The sequence below is a fragment of the Poecilia reticulata genome, linkage group LG6 (genome assembly GCF_000633615.1).
Source record: "Poecilia reticulata strain Guanapo linkage group LG6, Guppy_female_1.0+MT, whole genome shotgun sequence".
In the NCBI taxonomy this organism is placed as follows: Eukaryota; Metazoa; Chordata; class Actinopteri; order Cyprinodontiformes; family Poeciliidae; genus Poecilia; species Poecilia reticulata.
Window position 1 is genome coordinate 22817179 of NC_024336.1, and position 6000 is coordinate 22823178.

The following is a 6000-nucleotide window of genomic DNA, read 5'->3' on the forward strand; positions in this document are numbered from 1 at the left end:
AAAGTGTTTTGGTCTAAATATGAGAAAATGAAGGGGATTTTGTGAAACATCAAGCGTTGTCACAGCTTTGAAGTATGTATGTCTCTTCTGATACAATCCTGTTTTGAATAGTGTATGCGTATTGGGATCAAAGATGTGGAATTTGCAGCGTTCTATTGCATCATGACCGGCTACATTATTCATGCTGAAAGCCACTATATTTATATATTAGTTTCATACATAAGGATCACCTAACCAGCTGATAGTTACATTTCAATGCCCGCAAGTTTTCAGGTAATTATTAGCCGACTTAATCAGAAAGTAGRGCAAGCCGTCATGTCATGTCTAAGAAATCTGTTGCAGCCTGGCTTACTTGGTGATCACATAGCTAATGCTACAGTGTTAAACATACAAGAAGGCAATGTTGGAATGTTATTCACATAAAGCAATGTGTCTTCCTGCACTACTAAGGTGTAAAACCAATACACAATTGTGTTAGAGACAAAACAAATCCCCACTTTTCCTCATTTTATAAATAGAGTAAAAAGTTCAAAAACAGTGTTTTACAGAATCTGTAATGACTCTAAAATAATTCAGTTCATGTTTGACTTGTGTAAAATTTGTAGTTTTCATGTATGTCTGAATTCAGGATGATCCTACTGCCAAATGAACTGAACATGCTCCTCTTGTGTTTTGCCTGAAAGTGATCAGCATATCCTTTTTTGGTTTAGTTTTTTACCAGTATTTTTCATTTAAGCCAGAAATGTTCAAACGCAAACCAGATGTTTGTTTTAAATTGTGAAATAGCCCTTTATTTTGGTTCACATAGGAAGATGCAGATCAGATGGCAACGTGAGTGTAGTTTGACGGCTGTGGTACATAATATTCTCCTACCACTCTAACAAATCCTTTCTGTCTTGGTATCTTAGCTTTTTTAACCCAAAAAAATGTTTACTATTCATGGGAATATATTATTTTTAGGAAACCAATGCAAAAATAAATAAATTCTCATGCAGAATGATTACTGCTAGATCTAAAGAAAGAAATTAATTATAGTTGTTTGGAAAGGTGGGACAAGTTGATAAACTCCAAGGAGATTTGTTCTTTTCAACAGAAATGGAGGTCATGTGGTTCCAGAGGAGAGTTTTGCTTTCTATCTGACTTCACATTTTGACTAAATTTACTGTATATTTAGTCAACCAGTCAGAGGTTAATCTATAAATTCAGGTTGCAAAGCATGAGGCACTCACCTTCCAATCTAACACACTTCTTTTTATCTAATGCTAAGATTGTTACTGTTTTAACAAGACGTTTGTGACAACACAAGTGTAAGTCAGACTGTGTCCCACTAGCTCCCTAAATGTATAACTCCAGCTCAGTGGCAGCTCATAAACACTGGTAATTTTTTAATCCCTCTAACTGTCTGATGTAGGTTCAGAGGGTGAAAGCATTACTCGTTGAGGTGCTGTTTGTATAGCAGAACAGCCAGCAGTGACCTTTCAACTGTCCTGCCCTTGACTCAGACCTCAGGTGGTAAGCCACCGTGTTTGGCTCACTCAGCACATGTGCCGCTCAGCAGGGCAGAGCAGCTTAAGCTCTATATTTTCTTCTCTCGTTTGCTCTTTGAAACATGCCTAAGCAGGAAGCATCTTCTCCTCTTCCACCTGACGTTATGAAGTGACCTGCTGGCTTTATTTGTGAACCTTTGGATGTTTGACTTAAGCTTCATATTTAAATTTGGGCTTTTTGCTCTCTTCAATGAGCAGAAAACCTCCACATGCACGCTGCGTAGTTTTGCGCGGCCAGACTGCTGGGAGCATGCGGTGGAGCAAAGGTGACGACTTTAACAAGTCGAGTCATTTTGCACGTTTAAGATCCCTCCTCCTCTTTCTGTTTGTTTCTGCGAGAAAACCCCACAGAATCACACAAAGTGTGTTATATCTAACTTGGTCGCCCAGACTGAAAATACAGTGCATTGTAAAAGTATTAATATAACTCAATCCTTTTGCGCTTTGTTAAGTAAACCCACACATTTCAGTGTGTTTTAATAAGGTGACAGTCCAATACTTAAAACATTTAAAAAGGTTTTCAAAAATTCAACTCTGAAATACTCTTTCTTATCAGAAAAAAATAATTTTTTGATATTAAATGTTAAAAAGGCTTGCCATAATGTGTTCCTTGGCTCACTGGCATCTTTTTTTTTTTTTTTTAAACAAACTTTACTCTGTACGAATAGCACAATGAGAAGTTACAATTGTTTTGTTGCTATCTTTGTGTGTGTGCATCGGGGGAGCACTATACCACTGTAGGGGAAACACAGACTAATAAATGTCCTGTCAACTGACTCCCTCACCTCAGCTGAGGATCTCTGCATCTACTTCAAAGTTAGTTCCCCTAAGCTGCTACTCTGATTAGTACTTTATGTTCATCCTGTCAGTTTTGATGAGCATTAATATGTAAACATTTTTTAACAAACATCTGTGGTCTTTACAATAACAATGTATTCATACTGAGACTCAAAAACAGAAATTGACTATTTACTGATTTTATAACCTTCCAAGACAATTGGTTGCACTTCTAGTTTTATATATTTGGGTGCCATAGTAAAGGGACTGGATAAAAATACCTGTCACATTCAGATTTAAATTTGTGAACATTTTTGAAAACCACATTGTTCCAGCTCACAATTTTACTCTACTTTGTGTTGGTCTGTCACTTAAAATCCAAGAAAAAACATGGAAGTTTGAGAAACTGTTTGTGAACATGTATTCATAAAGAGATTAATTGAGAGCAATTGACAGAATGTGAGAAAGCTCCAGGGGTATAAATAGTTCTTGTTTTTATTTACCTTAGTTGTCCTTGTAACCTGCTTCAACCTAAAGTAAATTAAGTGATGCCTTCGATGCTGTGACCAGATAATCAAGCTGAATTTTGCATAAAGCAAAACTGAAGTTAAGAAAGACATCAATTTGCTGAGTTGCATTTTAACTGCATCTTAATGAGACTTTGGTAAAAAAAAAAAAAAAAAACATAAATCAAAGGAATATATTATAATATAATTTTCAAGATCAAAAGATCTCCCATGATTGCTAATATGCCCTGCTGTATTGATGCTCTGCTGGAGAACCTTTAAAGCATCTCTCACCAGAGGTTTAACTTCTTGGCCTGTTTCCGGAGTCGATTATGAAGCGAACAACAGATAAACAATTCAAGCGTACACAGAGTAAACTTTTTCAAGACTCTGTTTGATGAAGCAGTTTATGTGCAGTTATAGAGTGTTAAAATAGACTCTGTAAATCATCATGTTTATTGCCTTTTAATCCAACCTCCCATTACGCTACCCACAATAGCACAAAGTATAATGCATGTCGAAGTGTTTATCAGTAGTTGGTATAGTAATTAGAGCTGTGAGACTTAGGTGTCACAGCTCATATATCAAGGCCATTGAGTAAACCTCCAGGAGCTGCTGGAAATACCAGCTGGATCTCCAGCTGCTGGACCATTCTGGTGCTGCAGGAAGGAGACCTGGTCTGTTAACATCCTTTGATTTCTGTCCGTCTGTCAGAGAAGCCTTGTGATCCGGGACAGCTGAGGGGGATGTGATCCCCCCCCATTAATCTGGAGTAGATCTGTCATGTGAACAGAGTAGGGAAGTGACCCCCGGACCCCTCACACGCACCTTTCCTCTTTCTTCTCGTCCACTATAGGAATCCGACTTACAGTTAAAATTTTCTCTCTCTCATTTGAGAACAGCATTGTGAAAGCCGAATGCACGGGGTTTCCGAGTGGTGTTATAATACATCTCTGCATAGTTGTTGCAGTTTAAGAAACTACAATCTGACTCTAACCCTGCTTAATTTCTGGGAAGTATAAATTTGATCATGTAATGACTTCTACAGCTTGCAATCCAAATATTATCATTCCTCTTTTCAACGCCTGTGTTTGTACATTTTCTTTTATGAAGGTGTCAGTAGTAGACTTTCTCTGTGAATCCAAGGCATTGAGAAATGATTGACTTTGCATCTCCTGCTTCCAGATTCCATCTCTCTCCATCTCTCTCAGTGTGACTGTGACTGCGAGAGAGGTGTCGAGCCTGCCCGCTGTTTGCGCGGCGGCCCGTCTGTCCTCTCCCTTTTTCTCCCTGTCCACTTTCCATCTGTGTGCTGCGGGCTGCAGATTTAGGTGAAAATGGTGTAATGTTTCCACCAGTGAGCTGTTGCTGTCCTGTTTTTATGTCAGACTGTGTTCTTCACGTTGTTTTCCCCCTTCCCCACACCCCCACCACTTCCCGGCCTGTGTTTAAGCTGCCTGGAGTGTTCACGTTGTACACGGTGATTATGGAAGGAGGGACATTCATCATCAACCGCCAGGCTTGGGATCTCAGAACCAGCAGCTATAATCTAAAAAGGCTAGGAGTCAGGATCCAAGGGCTGTCCAAAGAATAAAAAAAGAAAAGATTCTTAGAGAGATGAGCAGGCCCTGTGGGCTTTTTTTTGTCTGTGTGTCTTTCTCTCAGGTTTTCCACACAGTGCTCATGTGACAACTAATACATATCATCTGATTTGTGAAATTCTGTGGGCTGAAGCTGCAGAAATACTCTGATTATGGTAAAAAGCGTTTGTTGCACTCAACAGCCATGCATGTTAATATGGTTTAGTCTCACTTACTGGTGAAATTGATTTACTATAAAAAAGCAGTTGGCATACAAATGTTAAATTCAGTAGAAATTGATCATTTAATTATAGCTCATACAACAGATAAAGTATGTAGGCACTCCAGCTTGTAGAAGGCTGCAAAATGCTTCCTCATTGGTGCTCATTGGTTTGTGTTGAATGTGCATCAAAGGCATTAGTAGTGATGGATATTATTGGTTTGAAGCAAATTCAAGTATATAACACAAGGAACTGAAGTCTGGAGTGAGCTGTATACCTGTTGCCCCCACCTGTTGCTGCATACTGCCAGCTAACTCGCGCAAAAAAAGGTTATTACATGTCTCACTTGATCAAGAATAGACAAATTTGACTGTTTGAAAATGTTTCCAGATTCAAAAAACAGGTAGGCATTTTGTTAAAAAAAAATGAACCAATCACATTATGGTGTGTTAGCCTTAGATCAATTTGATAAACAGATAAAGCAGCCTGCTGATTTCTTTGCATATGTCTAAAAATTCCACTTCACATGAGCACTGCATTTTCCACATGACACACATGTGCACACCAGCTATAGAACTAGTGCTGCTCAAATGTTACAGCTATGATCCAGTAAGACTGTTACTCAGCCTTTAGCTGCCGTATACAAGCATTGCTTAAAACTGAAAGTGGAACGCAATCCAACAAACTGATTTGCAGAATGGCAGGAAGTGTTCCTACTCTGTGCAACAAGTATGTTAATGCTTTACTATTTTGTTTAAAACAAATCTTGTAAAAAAAATTCTGTTAAAATTTTTCCTGTGATGTTTTTATGGAAGGTTATTATATCCAGTACTTTACATAAGTGATAAATAAACCATCATTTGCCCTGCTCAGTTTTTTGTATTTTTCTCCTAAATTTCAGTATGTTACGTTTAATTAAAAAAGTTGCTTTCCTGTTTGACCTTGTTGAACCAGGGTTACTCAAAATCCAAAAGTTTAAAAACTTAGATGGAAGACCGCCAACATCTTTCAGCTGTACATTGTGTTGTGTAAATAAGAGAGTGCATGCTTTAATATAACTACTTTTGATGAAATGTAAAATGTGAATAACAGGCCTTGTGTGGCATAAGAATTTTAGAAAAGAAAAATCAGTGCTGCTAAAGCTAGTCCCTTTTGCTGTTGTTATGACTCACGGCCATGCTCACTCCTCAGATTGCATAAACCTTTTATGTAATGGAACACTGTGGGAAAGAGGCATCGAGTGGAAGATAAAAATGGGAAGAGAAAATCAAATATTTATTCTGAACTTTTGGATTTTTTTTCCATTAAGAGCATGCGACTTCTGGCTGAAACTCTCAGATAGTATAGAACACACACACACACACACACA

The 6000-nt window shown here is 38.1% G+C and overlaps 1 protein-coding gene across 15 annotated transcripts in view; it reads left to right on the top strand.

Annotated features, from left to right (window-relative positions):
• The window catches only part of mef2aa (myocyte enhancer factor 2aa), a 75322-nt gene that overhangs the window by 8884 nt on the left and 60438 nt on the right, over window positions 1-6000 (top strand). The window lies entirely within an intron of this gene.